This window comes from Vombatus ursinus, unplaced genomic scaffold, assembly GCF_900497805.2.
Source record: "Vombatus ursinus unplaced genomic scaffold, bare-nosed wombat genome assembly UNPS02012319.1, whole genome shotgun sequence".
In the NCBI taxonomy this organism is placed as follows: domain Eukaryota; kingdom Metazoa; phylum Chordata; class Mammalia; order Diprotodontia; family Vombatidae; genus Vombatus; species Vombatus ursinus.
The window spans coordinates 3,618,314-3,630,361 of NW_020952097.1; the positions used below are offsets into that span (position 1 = coordinate 3,618,314).

General features: G+C 45.7%; 1 long non-coding RNA gene across 1 annotated transcript; it reads left to right on the top strand.

Annotated features, from left to right (window-relative positions):
- The first annotated feature begins 4,099 nt into the window (after positions 1 to 4,099).
- LOC114039883 lies at positions 4,100 to 11,653 on the top strand. The gene is made up of 4 exons (XR_003568713.1): positions 4,100 to 4,142; positions 6,410 to 6,461; positions 7,329 to 7,420; positions 11,533 to 11,653. It is a non-coding gene; the product is annotated as an uncharacterized LOC114039883 (long non-coding RNA).
- The last annotated feature ends 395 nt before the right edge of the window (positions 11,654 to 12,048 follow it).

The following is a 12,048-nucleotide window of genomic DNA, read 5'->3' on the forward strand; positions in this document are numbered from 1 at the left end:
CCCTTGAGTAGGTTACACCCTACCTAAATGAAACACCTAATTGTGCCCCCTGTCTTCTCCATCCTGAAAGCCCCTCTTAGTAAGTGGAATGGGCTGCCTCTGGGAACACTGGCCCTGGAGATCTTCAGAGTCTGGTTGGAAGTCAGGAAGGTTGTAGAAGGATTCATGCTTTGGGAGGGGTATGACTAGATGAACCATGTTCATAAATTTGTAATTATATGTTTATAGACCATCTATAAACTATAATTCTTTGTACCATCTGCACTTTTTCCCCTGCTACTACCATCGTGGAAGGGGTAGTAGAGGATTCAGGGCATCTTCCCCCCTTGTTTCATGGATTGCCATGGCCAAAGAATTCATCACCAAGTAGCTAACCTAGCGGTGATGAGCTTCTCCATGCTTAGCTAGGCCAGGCTTTGGAAAGTAGACTGTTATCCATACCAGATTTGAAAGCTTTTCAATATAATAAAACCTGCCAGAGCTTATGCTCATGGCCTTTGATTTGTTGTTGAGTTGGAGCTGACTCTTCATGACTGTCTATAGAATTTTCTTGACAAAGATGATGGAGTGGTTTGCCATTTTCTTCTTCAGTGGATTAAGGCAAACAGAGGTTAAGTGACTTGCCCAGGGTCACGTAGCTAGTGAGTTTCTGAGGGCATATTTGAACCCAGGTCTTCTGACTCCAGGCCCAGCTGCTCTATGCACTGAACCATCTAGCCTTTAGTTATCCAAGGTCAAATGCTGCCACAATAAGGCATCAGAAGAAGTGCTTTGTAGAAATACCTAAACCTGAAGTTCAATCAAATTCAATGATCTTTTATTAAGTGCCGGGTACTGTGGTTGCTGGGGATACAAAACAAGACAAAACAAAAGCTAGTCCAAAAGTCCTCAAGGAAATTAGGGTTTTTTTGGTGGGGAACAACACGAACCCAAATCAATACAAAATCATTTCAGAGGATGAGAGGATCTCTAACAGGACCGCTTCTTGAAGGGGGTGACACTCAAGCCAAGCTTTCCAGGGAGCTAGGATTTCCAAGGGAGGGGGCAGGGTGAGGACGGACAACATTCCAGAGACTGGGGACAGCAGGAGGGAGACAGCATGTCCCGGGTGGGGAACAGCAAGGAGGCCAGTATGGCTGAAAATTATAAGAGTACGGGAGAGAAGTAATGTGTAATCAGGCTGCAAAGATAGGTTGGAGCCAGATTAAATACCAGAGGAGTCTAAAAAGCTCCCTGCAGAGTCAGAGCTTCCAGAAGGGAAACTACTAAACACCTGGAGGCCAAGTTAAAAAGGAAGCACTAGTCCCACGGCCGGAAAGAATGAGAGCCGCTCCCCTCCCCGCGGCCCCTTTCAAGTTACTGCCAGGATAAAGCTCCATAAACACTTAAAATCACCGAAACTCCGAGAGGGGAGGGGCCCCAAGGGGGCGGCGTGGGCAGAGACCAGATCACAAAGGGCCTGGTGTGCCTAGGAAGGGTTTTGTACCCCTACCTACGGAGGGCTGGGGCTGGAGGTGGAGCGAGGGCGGGGACGGGGGGCGGGGCAGCAGGATCGGGCCTGGGGCTAAGCACTTGGGCTGAGGCTGGGCCTGGGACTGAGGGGTGGGGCTGGGGCTAAAACGAGGCGGATCTGGGGCGGGAGGGGGGAGGGGGGAGGGCAGCAGGATTGGGCCTGGGGCTGAGGCTGGGCCTGGATTTGGGGGGGTGAGTCGAGGACTGTGACAGGAACTAGAAGGGGTGGGGCTGGGGTTAGGACGAAGTGTGGCGATTGGACTGGGACTGAGAGTTTGAGCTGGGGCTGGGATGGGGGGTCTGGGGCTGGAATGGGGGTTGGGGCTGGGACTGAGACTGAGGGGTGGGGCTGGGGCTGGGATTGGGGGGTGGGGCTGGGACTGAGACTGAGGGATGGGCTGGGGCTGGGATTGGCGGGGTGGGGCTGGGACTGAGACAGGGCTAGGGCTGGGGCTGGGTAAAGGGGAGGTCTAGAGCTCTTAACACCTACTTAGCTAATGATGCCAGCCTTGGCGTCCAGTGACATTTGGGGCTTGAATATCTATGTGTCCCGTCCACTTCACGTTCCAGTTTTCTTGAAGCAGCCCCGGGGAATCAGGGGTCTAGGTAAAGTCCTAGGTAAAGTCCTGGAGAGCTAGGCTTGCAGGATTCCCAGCCATCCTGACCTGTAGGCTTTTCCTGGGACACGACCGGTGTCGCTTCCAAGGCTCCAACTTGGGGATCGGTTCCGGCCGGTACTCAACCCGCCAGTTTCCGAAACCAGTGTGGTCCTTGGAGCCAGGCCTCTCCTCGGAGAAGTGCTGCCCATCCCTAGGGACCCAGGTGCACTTGGGGTCTAGGTCTGCTGGAGGATTTGCTGTCTCAATCTTCCTTCAGCAGATGGAAAATCAATTCAATAAACATTTATTAGGTGCCTACTATGTGCCAAGCACAATGCTAAGTGGTGCATACAAATATGAAAAAGACAGTCCCTGCCCTCAAGGAGCTTACAATCTAATGGAGTAAGACGACACACAAAAGGAAGGTGAAAAATAGTGTGCGTATTTTGGGGTAGGGGTGAGTGGGGAAAGAACAAGGGGTAAAAGCGCCAAGGCATGATGTTCTGTGGAGTTGAAACTGCTGATAGAAATGGGATATTACCCAGAAGGTTCTGAGCCCTCAATCAATAAACATTAATTAAGTTTCCACTGGGGATAGAAGAAAAGGCAAAAGACAGTCGCTGCCTTCAAGGAGATTATACTCTAATGGGGGAGAGAACATGCAACAAATATATACAACCAAGTTATATACAGGATAAATAGGAAATAATTAAGAACGGGAAGGCACTGGAGGGGTTGGGGGAGGCTTCCTGTAAGAGGCAGGATTGGAACTTAAAGGAAGCCAGGGAGGTCAGTAGTTGGAGTCAGGGAGGGGGAGTATTCCAGACATAGGGTTCAGCCAGAGAAAATGTCCAGAACCAAGAGACGGAGTGTCTTGTTCATGGAATAACTAGGAGGCCAGTATCACTGTTGTACGTGTTGGAGGAGTAAGAAGGGCTTTGATTGCCAAGCAGAGGATTGTATATTTAATCCTGGAAGTGATAGAGAACCTTCCTGGAGTTATTGAGTAGGGAGTGACACAGAGAGATCTGAGCTTTAGGAAAATCAGAGCGGGGAGAGACTTGAGGCAGGCAGACTCTTGTAATAGTCCAGGTGTGAAGTGAATAGTAGCAGTGTCAGAGGAGAGAGGGGAGCGTTAGAGATGCTGCAAAGGTGAAATCGACAGGCCTAGGCAACAGATTGGGCGTGGAGGGGGAGGTGAAGCGGTGAGAGGGAGTGAGGAGAAGAGGATAAATTCTAGACAGCGAGCCGGAAATACGGGCAGATTTGGGTTGCCCTGTGCTGTAATAGAGAAGGTAGCAGAAGCGCAATGTTTAAGGCAGGCTTTGGGCGGAGTTTATGGCTCCGCCCTCCAGAACTCCAATCAGAAGGCGGAGGCACCTGAAGGCGCTGAGAAGGTGTTGAGTATCAGAAATGCGAGTCCATCTGTGAGATGGTGAGATTTCCGGTGATCTGCTTATCTGGGGAATGAGCATTAGAGCTGATCTGCTTCTCAATCAACAAGTTTACAAGTCACAAGCATTTATTAAGAGCATACTGTATACCAGTCACCGTGGGAATATAGAGGAAAACCAAACGTGTCTCCCTCCTGCTCCCCGCTAAGTTTCCACCTCTTTATTTTGTCTGTATTTATTAGAATATAAGCACCTTGAGGGTGCGAACTGTCCCGTTTTCGTATTGTTTGTAGCGCCTAGTAGGAGGAGCTTAATAAATGCATATTGACTGAGCCCATATAAAATAAATAAACAAAGATGGTTGGTCCGAGGGGAAGTGGGACTAGCTGCACGTAGGAGAGTTGGGCAAAGCCTATGAAAAGATATGGCCGAAAGGCGCCAAGGCTTCAAAAAAAAAAACCCGAAGCCACTGAGTCCTCCTTGTAGCCTAGAACGGCCGGAGAGAAACCTCGGACTTGGCTGGGGCGGCTTCCGGGGGGAGCTGGAGTCCGGCAAAACACTTCCGTCCGAGGCTGGCTCCCTCCTTTTGTGAGGGCATCCTGGTTCGGCCAGTCGATCGCGCGCTGCGGAGCTGAGGGTGAGTCCGGTATATACATGCTAGTGGCTGTCATCGTCATCATCATTATTAACAATAATACTATTTTCTTAGCGGTAATAGGGAGCAACTGAAGGTTTTTGAGCAAGAGAGGAGTGATATGTTCAAACTTGTGCTCTAGAAATATCATTTTGCCAGCATCTTGGAGGATGCATGAGGGGAGTGGGGAGGTCTAATAATCCAGGCAAGAGGTGATGAAGGAATGAACTTGGGTTGTAGTCATTTTAAGTGGAGAGAAGGGAACAGTATGTGAGAGCCCTTATGGAGGTTGTTGGCAAGACTACTTGGGGGCTTGGAGATACAACATTTGCACAGTTAAATAAAATACAATACAATTCGAGGAGTGAGAGGGCACTTATTAATCATCGGTAGCAGGACAGGCTTCCAATAGGAGGCAGCACCGGAGATGAGTCTTGGAGGATGCACAAGTCATTGAGTATCATCTTCTTTGCTACGGTGTAATCCAGGGTTAGTTTTTTTCCCCTCCTGGCTCATAGCTGCTGCAGCAGCTGGATGTGGGGAGAGGTGAATTTTCCATCAAAGAAATTTCCAACAGAGACAGGGATAACTACCAGGATCTCAGAGCTGTGGTTTGACTCAAAGTGTCAGATACCACCTGGCCCGAAGGAAACCATTTGTTTTTCAGTAATCGAACTCCCTGGGTACTGCTTTGAGGTGGAATAATTGGGGTAAGGGGTAAGGGGAAGGAGTCGGGGAGGTGATGAGTTCAGTCGTGCTCGACTCTTCATGACCCCTTTTGGGGTATTCTTGGCAAAGGTACTAGAGTGGTTTGCCATTTCCTTCTCCAGCTCACTTTACAGATGAGGAAATGGAGGCAAAGTTAAATGACTTGCCCAGGGTCACACAGCTAGTAAGTGTCAGAGGCCAGATTAGAACTCAGGAAGATGAGCCTGACTCCAGACCCTGCCTCTCTATCCACTTTGCCACCTAACTGCCCCAGTTGATGAGCAGTGATAAGCAAATGAAGAGGAAGAGAGAAAAAAGCATCAGTAAAACACTAAGAAATGTAGTAAAAAGAGCTGAAGCGAGTTCAGAAGGTGACCCAGGCAGGTAATCTTGTCACTGAAGTGTTCAATTAATATGCATTAAGAAAACAAACACATGAGATTTCACAATTTTATATACAAACTTATTTTTCTCTTCTTTGTATATTGAAACATTCACTTTTTATTATGTTAATAATAAAAAACAAAATTTAATGTAAAAAAAAAAGGTTTCAAGACCTAAGCTACGATTTAACTCAGCTGTGTGCTTCTGAGAGCCTAAGGACTCCAGAAGAATTGCCTGGCTTTGTGTCATTTGGAAATTTAATAGATATCAACTGTCATTGATGCCTGTTAGGCCTTTATCAAAGTCACTAATAAAATGGGTAGCAAGCAGCACAGCTCGGGTGCCTGGAGCACTCAGATCACAGATCACAGAATTTCAGAATTGGAAGAGATCTGAGCATCTATTTAGACTAACCCTTAACCTGAGGGAAAAAAGTCACATCATTAAGCTGGCACTTTATTAAGCGCCTAGAATACATAGAAAAACAAAGAAAGACCCTGTGGTAGGGGAGCTCACAGCCTAATGGAGGAGACAGTGCAAATAAGCGTGTACAAATATGATACATACAGGATAAATTGGAGATGTCAAAGGGAAGGTGCTGAGATTAAGGAGCCTGGGCAAGGTATCCTGCAAGAGTTAGGCTTTTGGGAGCAGCTAGGTGACACAGTGGATAGAGCACCGGCCCTGAAGTCAGGAGGACCTGAGTTCAAATCCGGCCTCAGACCAAACACCTGACACTTACTAGCTGTGTGACGCTGGGCAAGTCACTTAACCCCAATTGCCTTAAAAAAGAAAAGAAAAGAAAAGAAAAGGACTAGACCTGTGGTGTACAATTGTGAGAAAGCTGCTTGCATCAATCTTTGGATCTGACTGGGCTTCTGGTCTGCATAAACTCGGTCCTTGAGTAAGGGTCTCTAAGCTGTAGGGAGAGGTTCAGTTTCCCAGCCACTTAGGGCAACGTTCAAACAATCCAATGACATTTTCTCCCAATTCCCACAACCGAATAAGTTTTCTCATAAGACAGAATTTGGCCTAGACCCATAATTGAGTAGAAACTAAGCTAGCACCAGAATTGAATCACAAGGTGGAGTCAATGTGGTTCACTTAATTCCCACAATTAACCACTTGCTGTGCTAATCTTCTCAATTTCAATTGAGTCCAATCTCTTCATTTTATAGATAAGGAAAGGAAGATCCACCAAGGTGAGGTGACCTAACCAAGATCACACAGGTAATAAGAGGAGGATTGGGGGGAGATTTGAATCTAGATCCTCTGCCTTGAGAGATTTTTGCCAGGATCAGTGCTCTTTGTACCACAAGGCCTCCTGTACCACAATTCATTACAAATTGTTCTTGGGGAAAAGAAGGGAGAGAGATGAAGTCGACGACAGTATAAATTCCAAACTGACTGAATGGCCAGATTTTTCATTAATAGGTCCATGCCAACTTGTAAGGCTTCTAGTGTAAAGCAGTGGTAATTCCTGGTACTCTGTCCGTCAGATCACATCTAGAATATACTGTGTTCAATTCAGAGAATGTTTAGCCTGGTAAAGAAAAGACTCAGTGGGGATATGCTAGCCTTCTTCATATAGATCTCAAGGATTCTCATGTGGAAGAAGAACTATATTTGTTTTGTTTGGCCCCAGAAAGCAGGATTAGGAGTGATGAGCGGAAATTGCAAAGAGGCAGATTTAGGCTTGATGTCAGGAAAAAAGTGGGAATGGAGTGCATCGAGAGGCGGTGGATTTCCTTCCTTGGGGGTCTACAGGTAAAGACTGGATAAAGACTTGTTGGATATGATGTAGTGGGGATTCTACTTCTGTAACATCTCTCCTATAGCCCCCCCTTCTCTCCTCTGACACTTCCACCACCCAGGTCATGCTCACAAACAGTTATGCTCTTAGTTTGAGGGGTTGTTATGATCATCTTTTTTATTGTACTATTATGGAAATGCTTGTTTTGTTCTACCAATTGAAAATAAAAGAACATTTTTAAAAAATGAACCCATGAGAGGGGTAACTGGAGAGTCCCAGGGTGTGGTTCTGAGGTAGCTGAAGACATAGCTGGTTTCACTTACAGCCATATTTTCTTCCTTCAGTTCTATATGTTCTCCAGGGTTTTGCCTGCCCTTCTAAGGGAAAGCCAAGAGACAAGGGGATGGAAACCAAACTCCTACCATCTGAGCTCCAGGTGAGCTTTCCTTTCAGAGATCCTTTTGGGGTTCTAGCCCTTAGTGTGGCCTCAGATCCTTTGTCTTCTCTGTGAGCTTCTCTGTCTGGTAACCTTTTCTTTCTTAAGGCAGAACTCTAAAAACACAATTCCCAAGACTGAGGCTGTTGTGTCGGGAAGAGGGCTCCCATTTCAACAGTTCCCTGATAGGCAGGGCATCCTTTGCACAAACACATCTGTGCAGTATTAGAGAGTTTTCGGGCCTAGGTCCTATGATTTTCTCTGAGTGATTATGCCCAAGGTGGGGGATTTCCAGCTGTTTTTGACACCCCCCCATTTCAGGTTTGGAAGTACGCTCTTGTCATTTCATGTAGTGTAATAATATTCCATTTCATTGACATGCCACAGTTCTTTTAGCCATTCCCTAAGCATTGGCCTTATATGTTGTTGCCAAGGTTTCTTCCCACTCTAAAATTCTGTGATTCTATGGAAATAAATGACAGCTGAACTGTACTGCTGCTGTCAGTTAGCTCTTCATTGAATTGCAGGGGAATGGTTTGCTATCTACTTTAGTTTCTTGTATGAGAGGGCTATTTCAACTTCTTTGTAAGTCAGGCTCACAGTATCCAGCCAGAGTCTCTTAAATATGACTTTTGAACTGCTTTATTTCTATCTCTACTACCTCTTTTTGAATTCAGTTTACTCTTTGAATTGTTATGAAAATTCCTTTCAGTTCCCATCATGTCCTGAGTCACTACCTGGGTCCATGTAAATGGGAGCTTAATCCAGTAAGACTTGGAAGATAAAACTAGCAACTTTTCCCCTTGCCTGCAAAAGAACTGCTGCTCTCCCTGCATTACTAATTTTTGCCAGTTTGACAGATATATAGTGGGGATCAGGAAAGGGATCCCTTTGTGATCCCTACCAGGTAGTTGTAGGGAACAGGAAAGCCTTCATGTAGAAGGTAATGTGTGAACTGAATCTTGAAGGAAGACAGATATTTTGGGAGGCTGAGGGCGAGAGAAAGCAATTATGTTCCAGGCATGGGGGATGGCTCTGCCCACAGGCAAGAGATGGGGTGTTGTAGGTGGGGCCAATTTGGCTGAATTATCAAGTGTGGGAGGGAGAGTCCAGTGAGACTGGAGAGATAGTTTGGGGCCAGGTTGTAAAGGGTTTTGAAAAGGAAATAGAGGAGTTTATATTTTATCCCAGAGGGAATGGGAAGCCACTGGAGTTGATTAAGTGGATGAGTGACAGAGTCAAATCTCCTCTTAAAGAAGGTCAGTTTGGTAGCAGTGTGTAGGATGGACCAGAGAGAGGAGAATCTTGAGACAAGAAGATAAATTAGGAAACTGTTAACAATAATCTAAGCAAGAGGTGATAAGAGCCTAAGCTACAGTGGCAGGTGTATGAGTAGAGAGAAAGGCTAGGAAGGGAGATATTTGGAGATACAGATGGCAAGATTTTGCAACTAATGGATATATAGGATGGGGGAAAGTCAAGAATCAAGGATAATGCCAAGGTTACAAATCTGGGAGCCCAGAAGGATGGATGGCGGTGCCTTTGACAAAAATAGAGATACTTGGAAGATGGGAGGTATTAGGGGTAAATAATTAGCTCTGTTGTGGACATTTTGAATTTGAGATATTTTTGAGACATCAAGTTTGAAACATCTAGTAGGCAATTAGTGAAATAGTACAGAAGCTCAAGAGAGACACCAGTGATGGATATAGAGATCTGTGAATCATCCTCATAGAGATAGTAATTAAACCCATTGGAGCTGATGAGGTTGACAAAACAGAAAGGAGAGAGAGAGAGAGAGAGAGAGAGAGAGAGAGAGAGAGAGAGAGAGAAGAGAAAAGGGCCTAGAATAGAGCACAGGGGAATACCCACAGTTAGGAGTATTATGGATGATGAGCTGGTAGAGGAGCCTGACAAAGAGCAGTCAGACAGGTAAAAAGAGAACCAGGGGAGAGAAATGCCACAAAAACCCAGAGAAGAGAGTGCCCAGAAAATGAACAGTAGAATCAATATGACCAATAGGTCAAGGAGAATGAGGAGAAAAGAACATCAGTTTGGGGAATTAAGAGATTCATTCATTGGTAACTTTGAAAAGAGCAGTTTCATTTGGGAGATAAGGTTAGTGGACACATTCCACAGGGTTGTTGCAGTGAGTGATAGGAGAGGAAGTATAAGAAGCAAAGGTAGACAGCTTTTTGTAATTTGGCTTAGAAAGGGAGAAGGTATACAGAATGATGGCTTGAGGTGATGCTGCAGTCTAATGAAGGTTTTTTTCAGTGTAGGAGAGACTTGGGTATGTTTGAAATCAGTAGGGAAGGCAGCTGTAAACAGGGAGAGGTTGAATATTTGAGAGAGAGAGAAAAAAAGAGAGAGAGAGAGAGAGATAGGGGGGTTACAATTTGCTGAACAAAAATGTATAGCTTGAGGTCAAGTGTACATGTAGAGGGCTTGGCTTTGGCAAGGAGAAGGGCTACTTCCTTGTCAGGTATTAGGGGAAAGGAGTCAAGAGTGGAGCAAATGTCATGGGATTTTGAAATGAAGAGAATGGGAGAAGAAGGAGCTCACATCTAATAGCCTCAGTTTCCTCAGTAAAGTTAGAGGTCAGATTTTTAGCTGACAGAAGAGGAAGCAGAGAGATGAAGGTATAGGAGGCTTAAGGAGGGAAGAGAAGGTTTCAAATAGCTTCTGTGAAGAGTGAGATAATGAATCCGTTAGAGATAAAAACCTTTCCCTGCTGCAGTGAGGGCCCAGTGAATTTAAAATGTACCCAGTCATCCAGTTATGTGACCTCTTCCAAGTCCTTTCAACAGCCCATGAGTGTGGGCAGAGGAGGTAGGTGGTGGGAGTAATCCAGGCTGAGGTTTGGCAAAAAGATGGGCCATGATAGTACAAGAGGTGAGGGATTTGAGAGCAGAGAACAGTGTAGAGTTGACTAATTCAGTATAGTTGGCTAACTATAGAGTCAGGATTGGAAAGGGAGGAGAGTAAAAGCAGAGCAGGGTGAGACTGAAGGTCTTAATGCAGAATAGGTGCAGAATAGGTTTAGTAGGGTTGAGGCATAGGGAGAGATGGAATGATAGTAGGAATTAGGAGGGGTATTGCCCACTTTGTGGAAACCTGGGCCTCCCTGGATTCCTTTAACTTTCTTAGCATTAGACCTGGTTAGCTTTATATTTAAATTAGCTTTTTATTTAAAATGCATTAGTTTCTCACAACCCTCATCCACTATTTCCATTTGAATATTTGTTTTTCTCTGGGCCCCCTTTTAAAACACTGCTCTCCCTATGGCATGTTGGGTCTGTTTCTCCTCAACCATTTTGAAATTCTGAGCTCCCCTTGAATCCTTGCTCTCTGAAAATCTACCAGTGAGCTCTGGTGCTTTCAAGGCAGGCTGAGCCTCCCCGTTCATTCCTGGCTACTGAGTCTCTCAGATGAGAAGTGAGTAAAGGAGCTTGGTGACCTTTACATTCTGAGCTCAGTCTCGACTGTTCTTCCTAGGCTGTCTGGCACATTTTTGTTTGCCAAGTCTACAGTTTCATGGAAGCTCACAGAGGCTTTTTTCCCCAGAAGTATTCATGGATAAATCTGAACTTTTGTTTGTTTTCAGGGACTTGTAGAGGCTCTTCCTTTTTTTGGAAGGAACTCCTGAACTCTAGCTAACTCCCTGGACAAAGAGCTTGTTAGAAACTTTGTGTGCTTTTCTTTGGAACTTTTCCACAGCCCTCTTGTCAGCCCTGATGAGGATAATGGAGATTTTCATCCTCTATGTTTGGGGGGAGATATTCTTTGGGATAATTCCTCCAAGTTTTTGCAATCTAAACTCCATTTTGTCTAGCTTCTTCTTTATCCTATTCTCTGATCTTTTAGAGGACTTTGTATCTTAGCCATAATTCCCTTTGTTTGGATGTGAGTTATTTTTTGAACAGGATAAAGGCTACTCACTGAGAACAACTTCCTAACAATTAGTGCTGTCCCAAAGTAGAAAAGGGGGTCGGTTTCCCTTCATTGGAGATCTCCAAGCAGAGGTCTACAAGGCAGCCACTTCTACCTCTGACCCCAGGGCCAAGGATGGTTACTCTCCCTGAAGCTGCAGCAGTAACCTGTTGTTTCAGGAATCAGTGGTGTTTGAGGATGTGGCTGTGTACCTCACCCAGGAGGAGTGGGAATGTCTGGGCCCTGCTCACAGGTGTCTCTACAGAGGTGTGATGCTGGACAATTATGAGAACATGGCCTCACTAGGTAAGGCCTTTCCCTGGGACTCAGGCCGGAGCTTCTTAGCTGTCTGCTTTATAATAACCATGGGGTCCAAAGGATTTGGGTGACTTACGGCTTAGTATTTAGGGATTAAGGATTCTTGATCTTATATTGGCACGGAAAGGGTCTCCTTTCTGTTCCTTGACCATAGCCTGTTCTATACAGAGCTAGAAATGGGTTGCTTCCTTGACTTCTCCATGACGCTGCACATTTCCCATCCTCTGAATTCCCTCTAGGAGACTAGCCTCACTGTCTTTGGCCCAGAACTGTCACCAAGATCCAATTTGGACATCCCCAGAGGTGAGAATTTCCTACACTTCTCATAAGTTGAAGACATGAGCTAATAGTTTCCAGGGCCCAGGTCACCTCCCTCC